This window comes from Oncorhynchus kisutch, linkage group LG17 (genome assembly GCF_002021735.2).
Source record: "Oncorhynchus kisutch isolate 150728-3 linkage group LG17, Okis_V2, whole genome shotgun sequence".
NCBI lineage: Eukaryota > Metazoa > Chordata > Actinopteri > Salmoniformes > Salmonidae > Oncorhynchus > Oncorhynchus kisutch.
Genome location: NC_034190.2, coordinates 25475295 through 25494747, shown reverse-complemented (window position 1 = coordinate 25494747; position 19453 = coordinate 25475295). Strand labels below are relative to the sequence as shown.

The following is a 19453-nucleotide window of genomic DNA, read 5'->3' as shown; positions in this document are numbered from 1 at the left end:
ATCATATACAGTTGCAGCTGTATGAGAAGGCCAGCAAAACTGAGCAAAAAAAATGAGCAGAAATGGGGAGATTTGATTAACCATTGGCACGTCCTCGATGATGGAGGTCAGATATACCCCCTTCCCCTGAAACACCCACAACATGGTACCCCATAGTGACCATATTCCCAAGCATCTCCGTGCAGTTAGAGCTTTGATTTTGTGCCACCAGGGCCACAATAATATGCCCCCTCTCTGAATGTCTGAGTGTGACCCCCTCCCCATGGGTTACTGCAGCTAGTGTTCCCAGGACTGCCACTGCCTGGGTGGGGGCACCCCACCGGAATTCCCACCGGCTAGGTACAAGGTCGTCAAGGTTCTCATTAGCAGCTTTGAGAATTTCCTTGTATATTATGCTCTCCCATCAGGGGGCTTTGGCTTTGCAGGACCAACCCTGCCAGGCAGGCTCAGAATCTTGAGGGCGCTGTCCTGCTCTAGGTCTCTGACTACATTTTGGCTGCATACAGGCCATTTACAGCAGGCCCATAAAACAGATAGGGACTTCTCCTTAGTATCTGGGTCGTTCAGGTGGGTGTCTAGGGTATGGGATTGTGGACTGTTGCATCAAAATAGGACCATAAATAAATAAGATGTATAATTAATTTTAAAACTCTGTTCCACCATGATAGGACAATACATAAATAATTCATTATAAAATGTATATCCCTCATCTGCACAACATTGAAAGCTCTCTCACAACCCCTGCTCACAGAAATACATTGGTTCTGGTATATGCAACTATTATGTTATGTTAATTACTGATGTCCCTTTAAGAATGGAGAACCCTTGGTCATGCGTAGTGTTGTTCTATGTTATGCTGGTACTAACTCGTTTAGTAAATGTGAAGCTCCAGTTCAATTCTTTGTATTCCGGCTCTTTCTTATTATATACAGTATTATTAAAATCCATAACAGAGCTAGAATTGTGTGTTTCATTATTTGCCTCCTCTATGAGAACATTGTCATTTTTAAAATAGCCATGGAGTAGTCTTTGTGTCTCTGAACAACTGGTTATCAATATACAGTTTATCGACCACGAGATCTACGCGTTTCCTTTTCAATCTATTTTCCTTGAAAATTGGATATAGAACTTTACGCCGTTCTGCAATTTCCTTCGGGAACTAGTCATTCATGCCTATTTTCGTGCCATTTTGTCAATAGCTTTGCATGGGATCTGAAGCACTGTAAGGAGGAACTCTCTAACTACAGATTCAGGAACTTCTCCTTCTATCTCTTGTATAACTGTAAGTACCAGATTCTCTCTCACTGATCTAGTCTATGTCAAGTGAGGCTTCTCTCAGAACAATGTTCTCCTTTTTCAGTTCATTAACTTTGGTTTCAATCTTACTGACTGTACCTTTCAGCTTGTTTGTGTCTTTCTCCAATGTCGCAGCTTCTTTCGTCACTCATCTCGAGGCTTGCCTTCAACTCTTTTACATCCTTACTGACTAGTTTAAGTATATCCAGTTTGTCATTTATTGATTTTAACAGATGGGTTTCGACCTTTACCATTCCCACTGGTGAAAATATAAAATTGTCTGTGTCTGTAGAAGAGTCACGTTTTCATTTTGAAATAGGTTCCCCTGTCGTACTCTCCGTCATGTTTGGGTGTTGCTTGTTTTCGTAATATTTGTCGATACATTTCTCTAGGCTTATGATTTGTTATGTGTCGTTATCCAGATTGAAGGTTATTACCCAACAGATTGTGTAGTGCTAATATTAGTCTAACTTCCCGATATTGAATATTATGTTTTTATCTTGAAGTGGTCTACATAGCTGTGTTCAGTCTGCTGCTTCTACTCTCTCACGCTCGAGTCGTCCTGATACATCTGGTGTTGGTGTTGTTGGTGGTGGCATTAGTGTGGTGGTTGGTGCTAGTGTGGTGGTTGGTGCTAGTGTGGTGGTTGGTGCTAGTGTGGTGGTTGGTAGTGGTTGGTAGTGGTGTGGTTGTGTGGTGGTTGGTAGTGGTGCGGTGGTGGTTGGTAGTGGTGTGGTGGTGGTGGTTGGTAGTGGTTGGTAGTGGTGCGGTGGTCGTTGGTAGTGGTGCGGTGGTGGTGGTTGGTAGTGGTGTGGTGGTTGGTAGTGGTTGGTAGTGGTGTGGTGGTTGGTAGTGGTTGGTAGTGGTGTGGTGGTTGGTAGTGGTTGGTAGTGGTGTGGTGGTTGGTAGTGGTGTGGTGGTTGGTAGTGGTGTGGTGGTTGGTAGTGGTGGTTGGGAGTGCACCAGTCATGTTCTGTGGAGGAGGAGATCCAAAGGAGATGAAGGAGACGGATGGATTGGCCACACCCTCTTAAAGCCCTCCTCCAACATCACCAGGCAAGCTCTGTACTGGATTCAGCTAGGGAAATGAAAGAGAGGCTGTCCTCGAAACACGTGGAGGTGAGAGCTTCAAACCGACAAAAATAAAAACCAAAAGAACTGGCATGAGGTGAAATGAGCTGGAGAAGACAGCCCAGAACAGAGTAAGATGGAAAGGAGTCGATGATGGCATATGCTTTTTAAGTCATGTCATTATTTCACCACCAGACAGCAGTAGAGGTCTATTTCATTGCAGGTTGCAGCGCTTAAGTCAATGATCTATTCTGCCCTGTACTGCATTAAGATAGACAGAACGAATGGACGGTCTGGACTCTGCAATTGCAAACACGCACTGTTAATCTCCACGTCTCTCTCTGTCACACCCACTGCTCTGCATGGTTTAATCCGCCACGGGATGTATCCAGTAGCAAAAAGCTTAGTCTGTCAGAGGAAAAGTACAGTGAATATAAGGATATTCAGAAACTCTTGGAGGACTAAGAAAGTGGACGTCAAAAACGCTTCTTTATTGTTAAAGACCAACTCGTTTCAGCATGTGCCCTTCCTCTGGGTTTTTGGAGGAAAGTACAGTGACATACAGTCCTGTGAAGAGAGGCTGAAGATAGAGGGGTGAGGAGGGGCAAGTTGAGGTGATGTGCAGCAAGCAACAGACAGGAGTAGAATCAGCAGTGGAATACTGATAGGGGACATGTGGGAGAGAGGGACTGTGAGCCAACAGTGCCTGCACACACACGGTAGGATAATCGGGGGGGGTCGGGTCAAGCAGGGGTGTCGTATTGCATCTCAATGCAAGCCAAGCATATTGTCAGCCTGTAAGCCCGTCAACAACTGCAAGAAGGTCCCTTAGAAATCTGGATTCCTAATGAAACCCCATTGAAAAGAGAGTGACCTCAAAATAAAACATCTGAATGGTTTGTCCTCAGGGTTTCGCCTGCCAAATAAGTTCTGTTACAATCACAGACATGATTCAAACAGTTTTAGAAACTTCAGAGTGTTTTCTATCCAAATCTACTAATAATATGAATATCTTACCTTCTGGGCATGAGTAGCAGGCAGTTTAATTTGGGCATGCTTTTCATCCAAAATTCCGAATTCTGACCCCTATCCTAGAGAAGTTACCAAATGTAACATTGTTCTATGCCAGAAGGATAGATCTTGACTGTATTGCCTCTTGAGTAAAGCCACCATTCATTTGTGGAGCAAAACCTTTCTGGATTTTAGAGCCCCGTAAAAGGCAGTGAGAAACCTTGTTGTATTTCAGGCTCGGGTTTCTACCAAAGAATTGGCTGAATCGAGAAGGCTGGCCGCCTCGCACAACATCAGGTCGTCTGCCTCTGAAATGTCATTTAAAACGTTAATATCATCCGGTTTTGGTGTTTTATTGTGAATGTCTGGTGCGCCGAAATCCTCCACGTGCTCTTGTTGTGTATGGTCTTCTGTGCCGTTATACACTGGGGGCGGGGGGGAGGGGGAGTCTGAATGAAAAATATAATACAAAATAGGTTATTAAACATAAAATATATTAGATAAAAATGTCAAATACATTTCAGATATATTACTATATATTAACAATATATAATTAAATGACCTCTGCTTTTTTGACGCTGACTGTTCTGACGAATCGCGGATGCCTTGGGCTCTATACTTTTTTCACCCTGCGTTCCAGATTGTACCTGGCGTGTATCGTTGGAGTCTGAAAAAACATTAGTAATCTTTTTAACATATTCAATCATAAAAATGTATAAATAATAATAAAATATGTATTCATACCGTGTCCATATGGCGCCGTTTCTTGAAGCAGCAAGTTTCCGGGCTGGGGTGATTCTGCACAGTGCACTTGTGCCTGAGTTGTGCGTTGGGTCTTGGAGTCTCGAATATGGCTAGAGTGGGTGGAGGTTCCCGGAGGAGTCAATGGGACAGTTATAGCCTCGGTTCTTGGTGTGTTTGAAAAAACAATAATAATATTGTCTGTTCCATCTGCTCCGTAGTCGTTCATAGTCCATAATGCATCGGTTACGGCTTTTTTCTGGTGAAGAAGAGGCAGACCAAAATGCAGCGTGGTTATTTCGATACATGTTTAAGAAAAGATAAACCCGAACAATACAAAACAATAAACATAACGTGAAAACCTAAACAGCCTTATCTGGTGCAAACAAACACAGCGACAGGAACAATCACCCACGAAACACTCAAAGAATATGGCTGCCTAAATATGGTTCCCAATCAGAGACAACGATAAACACCTGCCTCTGATTGAGAACCACTCCAGGCAACCATAGACTTTTCTAGACAACCCCACTAACCACAATCCCATAACGTATGAAAAAAAAACTACACAAAACACACCACATAAATAACCCATGTCACACCATGGCCTGACCAAAATAATAAAGAAAACACAAAATACTAAGACCAGGGCGTGACAGCATCAGGGATCCTTCTTTGCGGACTGTCAGCTGTAAACACAAAAATAGCTTTTAATATAGGGTGCATACTTTTTGTTTTTAATGTATAAATATTCTCATGGATTTTATTATTGGACTTATGTCGAAAATAGTGTGATGGGGACTGGCTGCACGCGTTTTGCTCCGCTGAATCCCCTTCTAACGCTGTCGGTTCCCAATCAATTATTCCCGTAAGATACTGTGTAAGGATGGACATCCTATGGAGGTTAAACTAATATTAACAGGTATTTATACGAAATATATACATTTTAAATTATAAGAATACGTGCCTTTGACATATTACCTAAAAAAATCATTGTCCCGGCCTCCCGGGTGGCGCAGTGGTTAAGGGTGCTGTTCTGCAGTGCCAGCTGTGCCACCAGAGACTCTGGGATTGCGCCCAGGCTCTGTCGTAACCGGCCGCAAACGAGAGGTCCGTGGGGCGACGCACAATTGGCATAGCGTCGTCCGGGTTAGTTAGGGCTTGGCCGGTAGGGATATCCTTGTCTCATCGCGCACCAGCGACTCCTGTGGCAGTTCGGGCGCAGTGCACGCTAACCAAGGTTGCCAGGTGCACGGTGTTTCCTCCGACACATTGGTGCGGCTGGCTTCCGGGTTGGATGTGTGCTGTGTAAAGAAGCAGTGCGTCTTGGTTGGGTTGTGTATCGGAGGATGCATGACTTTCAACCTTCGTTGGGAGTTGTAGCGATGAGACAAGATAGTAGCTACTAACAATTGGATACCACGAAATTGGGGAGAAAAAACAGGGTCAAATAAAAAAATATATATAATAGTAATAATAATCGTTGTCCCCCTGTTTAAAAAAACACATAACTCCTGTTTAATATTAAAACAATATCAAATTGTAATATCCAAACAATTCCCTGAAATACCTAACACCTCCAAATATAATATATTATTTTCACTAACTCACCTTCAGAAAGCTCCATTAGGATGGATTCACAGATTAGCTTTTAGCTGCTCGGTATTCTGCTGTTCTGGGCCTGGTGTTTGGAGTTGCGCTTTTGCAGCTCGTACAGAATGGATTGTATCTGTTTCACTAGCCTCGCTCCGTGGTGGTGTCTCTAACGAGAGATAGTCTGTCGTGCTTTTACAGAGTGGGGGTGACTTTTTTCCGGCCACATCCTGTATGCAAAAACAGACCTATAGTACCTTGATTGTTTTAGAGAACAATAAAAGTGTTTAAAAGCAACAGGAGGGTGTCGAGACATATACTGTCTGCCGGTATTGCATTTATGCTTCATAACACCTCAGGGGTAGCATCTTGGGGGGTGTCCGATGTAAATTAATAGACCGGGGTGGGGGGATATGCTCTGATTAGAAATAACAATGTCTTTAACCCCAGGGGTCAGTCTAGACATGTTATATTCCGGCTGTGGGTTTGGTCGCATTTGTACTTTCATATTGTTCACATGCTAAAATTGTCACTTTGGAGTCGGGGCTATACGCCATTGAAGAGATTCTTATGGCTTTCAAATCACTGCACCCGCACACAAGCTCTTCCAATGCATAGCCTGGCAGGGTTGTACCACTCAGGGCCTGTTCAATTTGACAGCGCACTAGACGTATCTTAAGCCATTCTTTCATACGCAGCGCAGGAGAAAAACTCCCGGGTTTTGCATGATAAAGAGGGTTGGGACCGCTGTCTGTGAAAATCTTCACAGTTGAATCCTCAGGTTGGAATATGTAAGCCATATGTCCATCACTCGTATCCAAAACTCCTTTAAAACATTCAGGGGTCTGATACAAGAGGTCATCAATGCTTTCATCATTGGGTTCGTGAAAAGAGATGCATAGCACCCCGAAAATTGGCCTAGGAGACATAATTTTCGGTTTAATGTTCTGGGTTTATTTTTAAAGTCTTGTTTAGTGTTCTGGGGCTGCATGTGTTGTTCTGGGTCTTATTTATAATGCGTCTTTCCCCAACCCAATACCCCCAGGACATTCCTGCTTCATAGACAACAGCCCTAAGGGCAATAAAATAGAGGGTGTGGGGCCATCCTCTTTGAAATGTTCAAACACATCCCTCCCAGTTTAACGAGGTCCCTACACATCAATCATCATGACAACTTCAAAGGAATAAATGCAATATATGTATAAATTAACACACACTCTAACACATGACAACAGGAACAGGATGCATTTACATGGGCATAACCACGTGATAACTTCCCGCCAGGATGTCCTGACCGGATGCCCATATTTGGGCATGCACACGTCATCAGGACATAGGGTCATAAATCAAATGTCTACTGTATTCTCTCTACCAAGACTACTGATCTACAGAAAAGAGGAGAGAGAGAGAGAGAGAGAGAGAGAGAGAATGAGGCCCACATATTCACAAGGGAAGAGGATGGAGGGAACAGGATGGGGACTGAAAGGCATGAACAGCTGTCAATGTTCTCTTGATCCTAATTTTCCTGGCAGTACCACCCTCCGTGACTTGTTCCAGACACACTAGGGCCATTATAACCAAAGGACCAAATAACCAATCGTTAGGGAGGGAAGGAAGGAAGGGGGTGAGCGCCAGACGGGAGCCAGAAGAAAAACAAACATCCTTGGAGGAGTGTAGCTGTTGATCATCTTGGAGTGTAATGAATAGAGCATTAGCTACTGGTCTCCTGACACCTAACATCCTGCACTGGTTCCACACACACAGATTCAACAGTGGCTGGTGGGCTGGCATTGTTGTTTGCTGTATTAAAATATAACAGGTGTTTTATTATCTTGGACATTTTGCAATAGTGCAATAATATATCTTGGGCAAATATGGGTTGTTCTAAGCATTGTTTCGTCAGGCTAATTTGGATCATCTGGCTGGTGGTCAAGGCTTCGTGTCATGGATAATCAAATACCATATAATTTTTGTTGGCAGTGTGGATTATTGAGAGGTGTGGCAAGAATTCGTTTTTAGAAGAGGTGTAACTTGCTTTTTCAGCTTCACTCCAGTAAACACAACAGATGGAGAAAAGCACAGCACTCTAATATATGTACACACAGTGCATTCGGAAAGTATTCAGACCCTTTACTTAGTACTTTGTTGACGCACCTTTGACAGCGATTACAGCCTCGAGTCTTGACGCTACAAGCTTGGTATACCTCTATTTGGGGAGTTTCTCACATTCTTATCTGAAGATCCTCTCATGCTCTGTCAGGTTGGATGGGGAGTATTGCTGCACAGGACATTCAGTGACTTGTCATGAAGCCACTCCTGCGTTGTCTTGGCTGTGTCATTGTCCTGTTGGAAGATGAACCTTCACTGGGGTCCTGAGAGCTCTGGAGCAGGTTTTCATCAAGGATCTCTCTGTACTTTGCGCCATTCATCTTTCCCTCGGTCCTGACTAATATCCCAGTCACTTCCGCTGAAAAACATCCCCACAGCATGATGCTGCCACCACCATGCTTCTTGTAGGAATGGTGCCAGGTTTCCTTCAGACATGACGCTTGGCATTCAGGCCAAAGAGTTCACTCTTGGTTTCATCAAACCAGAGAATCTTGTTTCTCTTGGTCTGAGAGTCCTTTAGGTGCCTTTTGGCAAACTCCAAGCGGGCTGTCAAGAGCCTTTTACTCAGGAATGGCTTCCGTCTGGCAGAGATGATTGTCCTTCTGGAAGGTTCTCACATCTCCACAGAGGAACTCTGGAGCTCTGTCATAGTGACCATTGGGTTCTTGGTCACCTCCCTGACCAAGGCCTTTCTCCCATGATTGCTATGTTTGGTGGGGTGGCCAGCTCTAGGAGTCTTGGTGGTTCCTAACTTCTTACATTTAAGAAGGATGGAGACCACTGTGTTCTTGGGGACCTTCAATGCTGCCTGCATACATTTTTTGGTACCCTTCCCCAGATCTGTGCCTCGACACAGTCCTGCTCTATGGACAATTCCTTTGTCTTCATGGCTTGGTGTTTACTCTGACATGCACTGTCAACTGTGAGACCATACAGTATATAGACAGGTGTGTGCCTTTCCAAATCATGTCCAATCAATTGAATTTACCAAAAGTGGACTCCAATCCATTTGTAGAAACAAGGATGATCAACGGAAACAGGATGCACCTGAGCTCTATTTTGAGGCTCATAGAAAAGGGTCTGAATATTTATGTCAGTAAAGTAATTCTGTTTTTTATTTTTTATAAATTTGCAAACAAACAAAAAACTGTTTTTGCTTTGTCATTATGGGGTATTGTGAAGATTGATGGGGGGGGAAACAATTTGATCAATTTTAGAATAAGGCTGTAACGTTAAAAAAAAAGTAAAAAAAGGTCAATGTGTCTGAATACTGTACTGGGGACCCTCGCTGCAGGCCCCGGACTGGGGACCCTCGCTGCATGCCCCGGACTGGGGATCATCACCAGAGGCTTTGTGCCATGGATCATCACCGGAGGCTTCGTGCCATGCATCATCACTGCAGGCTCCGGGCCGTGGATCATCACTGGAGGCTTCGTGCCATGGATCATCACTGGAGGCTTCGTGTCATGGATCATCACTGGAGGCTTCGGGCCATGGATCACCATTGGAGGCTTCGTGCCATGAATCATCACAGGAGGCTTCGTGCCATGGATCATCACTGCAGGCTCCGGGCCGTGGATCATCACTGGAGGCTTCGTGCCATGGATCATCACTGGAGGCTTCGGGCCATGGATCACCATTGGAGGCTTCGTGCCATGAATCATCACAGGAGGCTTCGTGCCATGGATCATCACCGGAGGCTTCGTGCCATGGATCATCACTGCAGGCTCCGGGCCATGGATCATCACTGGAGGCTTCGTGCCACGGATCATCACTGGAGGCTTCGTGTCATGGATCATCACTGGAGGCTTCATGTCATGGATCACCATTGGAGGCTTCGTGCCATGAATCATCACAGGAGGCTTCGTGCCATGGATCATCACCGGAGGCTTCGTGCCATGGATCATCACTGCAGGCTCCTGGCCATGGATCATCACTGGAGGCTTCGTGCCACGGATCATCACTGGAGGCTTCGTGTCATGGATCATCACTGGAGGCTTCGGGCCATGGATCACCACTGGAGGCTTCGTGCCATGGATCATCCATCACTGGAGTGAGGAGACGTATACCCTCTCTAGCACCAGGGTCAGCGCACTCTCAAATGTTGTTTTTTGCCATCATTGTAAGCCTGCCACACACTCACACCCACACACACCCACACACACACCCACACCCACACACACACACACTATACGATACATTTATTAAACATAAGAATGCGTGTGAGTTTTTGTCACAACCTGGCTCCTGAGAAGTGACAAAGAGCTCTTTTTGGACCAGGGCAAAAATAATAATATAATAATCAATAATTTTGCTCTTTATTTAGCCATCTTACATATAATATAAGAGAGTCTCAGTCTTAAATCATTTTCCACACACAGTCTGTGCCTGTATTTAGTTTTCATGCTAATGAGGGCCGAGAATCCACTCTCACATAGGTATGTGGTTGCAAAGGGGATCAGTGTCGTAACAGCGCGACTTGCCAAGGCAGGATACTCTGAGTCCAGCTCAAGTTCTGATTAAATTCAATTTTCACAGAAGCGCTTGTTGCAATTTCAATGAGGCTCTCTTGTCCAGATATCGGTAAGGGGACTGGAGGCAGGGCATGAAAGGGATAACGAATCCAGTTGTTTGTGTCGTCCATTTCGGGAAATTTCCTGCGTAATTGCACACCCAGCTCACTCAGGTGCTTCGCTATATCACATTTGACATTGTCTGTAAACTTGAGTTAATTTGCACACAAAAAATCATACAATGATGGAAAGACCTGTGTGTTGTCCTTGTTTAAATTAATGCCGACAGAATTGAGCTCCAACTTCTTAACGATAGCCTCAATTTTGTCCTGCACATTGAATAAAGTTGCGGAGAGTCCCTGTAATTGTCACGCCTTGGTCTTAGTATTTTGTGTTTTCTTTAATTATTTGTTCAGGCCAGGGTGTGACATGGGTTATTGTGTTGTCGTATTGTTTTTTTTGTAGGCATTGGGATTGTGGTTGATTAGGGGTGTGTCGAGTGTAGGCTTGGCTGCCTGAGGCGGTTCTCGATCAGGGTCAGGTGCTTCTCGTTGCCTCTGATTGGGAACCGTATTTAGGTAGCCTGAGTTCGCTTTGTATTTCGTGGGTGATTGTTCCTGTCTCTGTGTAGTTTCCCCAGATAGGCTGTAATTAGGTTTCACGTTCCGTTTGTTGTTTTCGTATTTATTAGTTATTTCATGTATCGTCACCTTTTTCTTCATTAAAGACATGAGTAACCACCACGCTGCATTTCGGTCCGACTCTCTTTCTACAAATGAAGAACGCCGTTACAGTAATCCTAAAAAAAAAACATCACCCAAATTGTCATGTGAGAAACTCGTCATCATGCAAGACAAGTGAAAATTATGGTCAGTAAAGAAAACTTTAACCTCGTCTCTCAATTTAAAAAAAAAGTGTCAATACTTTACCTCTTGATAACCAGCACTTCTGTATGTTGTAAAAGCGTTACATGGTCGCTGCCCATATCATTGCATAGTAGCGAAAATACACAAGAGTTCAGGGGCCTTGCTACTGTAGTTTCCAAAACGTTTTTCAAGCTGTCAAGCATTGCCTTGGCAGCAAGAGCCTCTCGGTGGATGCTGCAGTGTACCCAACTGGCATCGGGAGCAACTGCTTGCACCCGCGTTACCACTCCACTATGTCACCCTGTCATGGCCTTTGCGCCATCAGTACAGATACCAACACATCGTGACCAGCAAAGTCCATTTGATGTCACAAAGCTGTCCAGTACTTTGAAAATATCCTCTACTGTTGTCCTGGTTTCCAGTGGTTTGCAGAAGAGTAGGTCTTCCTTAATTGACCCCCCCATAAACATAACGGACATATACCAGGAGCTGTGCCAGGCTGCCACTTCTGTTGACTCATCCAGCTGTAATGCATAGAATTCACTGTTTTAAAACATCTCCTGCCATGTCACTGATGCACCGTGAAACTGTTGTTTGATGAAGGCCTTGACCATATAGTTTTGGGGCATTTTCCCCCAGCATTGTTCCAGTCATATCCGTGGCAGCAGGAAGAATGAAGTCCTCCACAATAGTATGGGGCTTGCCTGTCCTAGCCCCTCAGTAGCTCACCATATGAGACGCTTCTAGCCCCTTCTTATTAATGGTATCTGTTGCTTTTATACATGTCTTCCTACTCAAAAGTCGTCTTAATTCTTGCTCAAAAAACTCTGTTGCTTATTTTTCAAATTGGCATGTTTTATTTGTAAATGGACTGTTTCAAATCTGAAAAAAAAAATATATATATAGACAGTATATTATTGTTCATTTAAAAAAAAAATGTGATTCACATTTTTATTTGGCGTACCCCCGACCCTTGTTTGAACAGGGAAGAAAACAGTCATCTCTGGCCCCCTGCCATGCTATAGAAGGGATTTGGAACCGCCTCGCTGATGTAAATGAGTTCCTGAAGAAACTCTATAAAGACAGGAATGTCTTCCTTTGTGACTTGCTGTGGGAGCAACCAACACTCTTTAAAAGACATGGGATTCACCCTAGGCACAGGGGTTCCAGGATTATCTCCATCAACATAGTGAACTGCTTAAGAGACTGACGTTCTGGGTTTGGTAGCGCTCCAGTCCTCCCTGTCATATTAACCAACAGAGGACATGGAAATCATATTATTTCCCAGAGAAATAGAAGTGCAGTGAATGTAAGTAACCTCATCTATGTTCCTTCAACTGTTAGCTCCGAGGGTATTATCTGCATTAATCATATGCACATTGAATTCCACACTTTGCACTGAAACTGTCTGCCTTAGGAAGAAGCCCACTGTGGGCAGCCCACTCAATACCATTGACTCAAATGTAAACGTCACTGACATGTCTACCTCGGATCAGCCTCTCAGAATAGCACTAAAAACAAACAAATAACCAATAAAAGGACGAAATTAACACATGTAGCCTGAGAAACAAGGTTCATGAAATTGACAAATTATTATCAGAAAGTATTAATAATCTGGCCATCTCTGAAACACACGTAGATCATTCCTTTGATGATATAGTAATAGCTATACATGGTAATACAATATATAGGGAAGACAGAAATGCAAATGGAGGAGGTGTTGCTGTGTATGTCCAGTCATATTCCTGTTAGGCTGAGAGAAGATCTCATGTCAGATTATGTTGAAATAATATGGCCAGGGTTGGGTAAGTTACTTTATAAATGTAATCCATTACAGTTGCTAGTTACCTGTCCAAAATTGTAATCAATAACATAACTTTTGGATTACCCAAACTCAGTAACGTACTCTGATTAGAAGAAGACACAAATGTATGTTACCAATTTAACGGCATCTATTGCAGGATAAATTCATGTTAAAATGTACATAGCTGGTCATATGTGGATGTTACATTTTACTTTATGGGTTGGTTATGTAGGCTTCTTCTAACCCATCGCTTTCTACTACATACAATTAAATTATATCTTTACATTTAAAACCAAAGTCTATCAGAATTCCAGTCATTCAAATAAATGTTATAACCCTTGATCTTCAAGAGTAGGACTTGGATATCTGGAAGTATGGATTAGCCAAATTGTTTTACCTGAGCATGAGCCAAAAACGAAGGACTTATTAGCCAGCTCTACTCTGTTGTTTATGATTTTGTTGTCATGGAGGACTGATTGGGCTCATTGATTCGAGCTGAAAAACAAATGCTGTGCTCATGGAATGGCATGCTTTGAGCACTACTGAAAAGTTCTATTTACTTGTGAAAAATGTATGTCAGGTGCTGCATTTGCAATGGGCCTATTGTTTACCTTTTTGTTGGTGACACTTTGATTTCTTGTTTAAAGGGCAAATCCCCAGATTAAACAATAACAATAACAAAATGGTCGCACCACCTCTGTTTTGGTAAAAAGCTGAAGGAATGGCCTGGAGAAATGTAACTACTCTCAGATTAAAAAACAGAGCTATGGATGCAAGGTCTGAACATCCATGATATCAAAATGATTGTTTTAACCATGTTATGAGGCTACACAGTTTTTGTTAACATTTACAAATGTTTACAAACATTGCAGTAAAACAAGCTTATATTTTGGGCTGTCATGGAGTGTGACAGTTGAAATAAGCTCATTTATAAGTTAAATTCCTCAATAATCAATGGATATACAGCACCAGTCCAAAGTTTGGACACACCTACTCATTCTAGGGATTTTCTTTATGTAGACTATTTTCGACATTGTAGAAAAATAGTTAAGACATCAGAACTATGAAATAACACATATGGAATCACGTAGTTACCAAAGCTGTCATCAAGGAAAACCCACTGTCGTGGAAATGTCCTCTATTTACCAAATCATGGGAGCAAACCACACACACAAGTCAGAGTTAGTTATAAAAGTCCATCTTTAATTATATAAGCTCTATAGCATTTTGACTTTCAACATTTCAGTATCTCTAATGAAAAGTTGAGAGTTCCCACACAATGGAAAAATGGGATCCTTTATAGCAAAGATCACACATAGTCAGACAGCATAGACATAATTCATTGTTCAGCTTTGTCTCCTTTCCCAAACCCCAGAACCATAAACCAATCCTCCAAATCAACAGGCATATATCAAATTGTCATTTAGATACAACCCACTCTAAATACAAACTCCTGGACAAACTCACGGAGAGGAGAATGAGGCTATAGGTTAAGATAGAAACAACATTAGAGGGAGCATAGAATGATTCCAGACACTGCCACCCTCCTTTCTCCACTGGGAAAAAGGTAGGGAGTGAAAGATATGTTTACACATGATGACACTTTGACCTCTCCCCTCTCAGCGACCCATGCAACTTAGTCTTGACATAGAACAGATAACTGCAACCTCGCCACAGTATTATACAAAAATACCATTCTGATGATAATTAACTTACACACATTAGATGAATATAAAACATCTTACAAATGTTACCAACAAATTCTGAATCTTCCACGACACCACCCTTTGCCTTGATGACAGCTTTGCACACTCTTGGCATTCTCTCAACCAGCTTCATGAGGTAGTCACCTGGAATGTATTTCAATTAACAGGTGTACCTTGTTGAAAGTTCATTTGTGGAATTTCTTTCCTTCCTAATGCGTTTGAGCAAATCAGTTGTATTGTGACAAGGTAGGGGTGGTATACAGAAGATAACCCTATTTGGTAAAAGATCAAGACCATATTATGGCAAGAACAGCTCAAATATGCAAAGAGAAATGACAGACCATCATTACTTTAAGGCATGAAGGTCAGTCAATATGGAACATTTCAAGAACTTTGATTTCAGTGCAGTCGCAAAAACCATCAAGCACCATGATGAAACTGGCTCTCATGAGGACCGCCACAGGAAAGGAAGACCCAGTTACCTGTGCTGCAGAGACTATGTTCATTAGAGTTCATTAGAGTTACCAGCCTCAGAAATTGCAGCCCAAATAAATGCTTCACAGAGTCTCAACATCAGCTGTTCAGAGGAGACAGTGTGAATCAGGCCTTCATGGTTCGAATTGCTGCAAAGAAACCACTACTAAAGGACACCAATACGAAGAAGAGACTTGCTTGGGCCAAGAAACACGAGCAACGGACATTAGACCGGTGGAAATCTGTACTTTGGTCTGATGAATCCAAATTTGAGATTTTGGTTCCAACTGCCATGTATTTTTGAGACGCAGAGTAGGTGAACCAATGATCTCCGCATGTGTGATTCCCACCGTGAAACATGGAGGAGGTGGTGTGATGGTGTGGGGGTGCTTTTCTGGTGACACTGTCTGTGATTTATTCAGTATTTAAGGCACTCTTAACCAGCATGGCTACCATGGCATTCTGCAGCTATACTCCCTCCCATCTGGTTTGTGCTTAGAGGGACTATCATTTGTTTTTCAACAGAACGATGACTCAACACACATCCAGATTGTGTAAGGGCTATTTGATGGAGTGCTCCATCAGATGACCTGGCCTCCACAATCACCCGGCCTCAAACAAATTGAGATGGTTTGGGATGAGTTGGACCGCAGAGTGAAGGAAAACCATTCAAAAAGTGCTCAGCATATGTGGGAACTCCTTCAAGACTGTTGGAAAGGTAATTCCAGGTGAATATGGTTGAGAGAACGCCAAGAGTTTGCAAAGCTGTCATCAAGGCAAAGGATGGCTACTTTGAAGAATCTAACATTTAAAATATCTAGATTCCATATGTGTTATAGTTTTGATGTCTTCACTCCTATTCTACAATGTAGAAAATAGTAAAAATAAAGAAAAACCCTGGAATGAGTAGGTGTCCAAACTTTTGACCGGTATATAATATATATAAGTCCAAAAATGGATGCAGCACCTACAGATTGCCCCTTTAAGTCTATCACAAGTGTGCGAGTTTGAAAATGTGTCATTTTTTATCAGCATGAATTAGATTGAGCAATAAAAGCCCCACTTTTATTCCATAGGCTGGAATCTGCACTATGCAGCTGTTATTCCATAGGCTGGAATCTGCACTATGCAGCTGTTATTCCATAGGCTGGAATCTGCACTATGCAGCTGTTATTCCATAGGCTGGAATCTGCACTATGCAGCTGTTATTCCATAGGCTGGAATCTGCACTATGCAGCTGTTATTCCATAGGCTGGAATCTGCACTATGCAGCTGTTATTCCATAGGCTGGAATCTGCACTATGCAGCTGTTGCAAGAGCGTATTTTCACTGGCTGTCCACTGGTTTCAAAAACAATGATTGATAGGCAGTTTAAACTTATTGAATTCAACCATTACTGGGTTCAAATACACATTTAGATTTCTGAATAGCCATCCACAACCACCACAATCCGTAAGGCGCAAATAGCTAAATGAGAGAGCAGCAGCGTGATTCAAATCAATGAGCTATGTAAATATCAATAATAAGTGATATGCGTATCACTGTAGATTAAACCACTGCTGTCATCCTTACCTCCAAGCAGTTATTCAAATTGGATCCTCTTTGGATGCAGTCGTACCATTGGAAGACATAGCTTGGACTGTAGCCTACAAAAGTCTAGTCCTGCTCGTTTCCCGCGATCCATCAAACACATTTGGTGTGTCACCATAGTGGTCTCTGACTTGTGGTCAGACTCAGGAGGAACAAACTTAAATGTGCACCTTTTTTTCAATGCTGATTTGAATGTCATTGAGAAAACAGAGAAGAGTCAAATATATGTTTCCGCAAACATAATTTCTGAATTTAAAAGAAATCCTCAAAGTAATCATCTAGTTTTCAAAATGATCTGTAATCTGATTATAATATTTTCGCTGGTAACGTAGCGGATTACAGTTACGTTAAATGCAAATCTTGAATGCAAAACAGATGCAAATCATGAAAAGAAAATGCTTCCAGTGAAGAATACATTAAGTGTTGATTCATATAACAGACAATGGTGAGCTCAACAACATATTATATTTGTTTTGTTTTACAAAAACTGCAAGAAAGACAAAAGGCTGTGGTAGAGTGGTAGAGCACACTTTATTGTTTTAGAACTGTTGGTATCATCCCACCGTTGTCACGTTCTGACCTTTATTTCCTTTGTTTTGTATTTATTTAGTATGGTCAGGGCGTGAGTTGGGTGGGCAGTCTATGTTTGATTTTCTATGATTTGGGGTTTTCTATGTTTCGGCCTAGTATGGTTCTCAATCAGAGGCAGGTGTCATTAGTTGTCTCTGATTGAGAATCATACTTAGGTAGCCTGGGTGTCACTGTGTGTTTGTGGGTGATTGTCTATGTTGTAGCTTCACGGTCGTCATTTGTTTATTGTTTTGTATACAGTGTCAGTACTTGCTTTATTAAAGATTTACCATGGACACTTACGACGCCGCATTTTGGTCCGATCCTTCTCGCCTCTCCTCTTCAGATGAAGAGGAGGACGGCCGTGACAACAGTAGACCTTGAGCTCCACACACACACACACACACACACACACACACACACACACACACACACACACACACACACACACATACTTTCTAGTGAATTGAAATAATGAACTAGTTCTTATTATGTCTGCTTAGACTATTATTGTACAATGTATTGAAGGACTATAGAATATGCATTTTACATTTGACCTTTGTATGAACCAAAGGAGGGGCTAGGTGAATATAAGCCCCTGTTTTGGGCTTTATTGTCAGATTAGTTTTGGTATGTGAGAGGAGGCTGTGGTGAGCTTGGTATACATGTACTGTATATCCCAATTTGAGTTGGGGTACCCCTGGTCCACACAAGGCCCCACTTTTACAAGGCCAATCTGAGTGCAAGGATTTCCTGCTTAAGCTTCAATGTGGAGGAGATGCTGTTTTGATCAGTTCAGTAATCCAAGAGCTATGGGGTCATGGGGTTAAGCTCTACCCATCCACACCCTGCCAAGTCTAGAACAACAAGATACTATCTGAGGATAGAGGAGCAGTGACAGTATGAAATCTATAGACCAGAAAGGGGAGAACGGAAAAGGAGTAGGGAGGAAATGATGATTGATGGTGTGGGATACATAGACAGCTCTGGCATCACTCTCACAGTTCAGCCTAACCCTGCTGTCTCAGACAGAGATAGGTGTAATGGGCTTTGCTGGTGACACGGTCTGTGATCTAATCAGAATTCTTAACCATTTGCACTTTAACCATTTGCACATTGTTACAACACACGTAACATGAAGTTTGAAATGTCTTTATTCTTTTGGAACTTCTGTGAGTGTAATGTTTACTGTTCATTATATTGTTTATTTCACTTTTGTTTATTATCTACTTCACTTGCTTTGGCAATTTTCCCATGCCAATAAAGCCCTATGAATTGAACTGAATTGAAATTGAATTGATAAGGGGAAGGCAATAGGGTCTGCATGACAGGCAGGGTGAAGGTCACACACACACAGACTTGAGAAAGATTAGGGGGGAAATAGGGCCTCCATGACAGGCAAGGTGAAAGTCACACACACACACAGACTTGAGAAAGATAAGGGGGGAAATAGGGCCTCCATAACAGGCAGGGTGAAGGTCACACACACACAGACTTGAGAAAGATAAGGGAAATAGGGCCTCCATGACAGGCAAGGTGAAGGTCACACACACACAGACTTGAGAAAGGGGGGAAATATGGCCTCCATGACAGGCAGGGTAACAGCCCTTGCAGATCAGACCAGAACAGACACTCCTACTGTCCCCGAATGATGATATTTATTTATTTTACCCTTTGTTCTTTAAATATTTGCACATCTCTAAAACACTGTATATAAACATAATATGATATTTGAAATGTCCTTATTCTTTTGGAAATTTTAATTGTCTATTTCTCTTCATCCATTTCACTTGCTTTGGCAATGTAAACATGTGTTTCCCATGCCAATAAAGCCCCTTGAATTGAATTCATTTGTTTAACAGTTTTTGTTTACTACATGATTCCATGTGTGTTATTTAATAGTTTTGATGTCTTTACTCTTATTCTACAGGAGTTCACACCTCTGTGCATCTCACTCCCTCACTCCCACACTCTCTCTCCCTGTCACGGCTAATTTCTTCCTCTTCCTCTGAAAAGGTGTAGCAAGGATCGGACCAAGATGCGGCGTGGTAAGTGTCCATGGTTGTTTATTTAAAAACATAAACTGAACACTATGAATACAAAAACAAT

At 42.5% G+C, this 19453-nt stretch overlaps 1 pseudogene; it reads right to left on the bottom strand.

Moving 5' to 3' along the window:
• LOC109908654 (intelectin-like) overlaps positions 1 to 19453 on the bottom strand; it is a 59738-nt pseudogene that overhangs the window by 17711 nt on the left and 22574 nt on the right.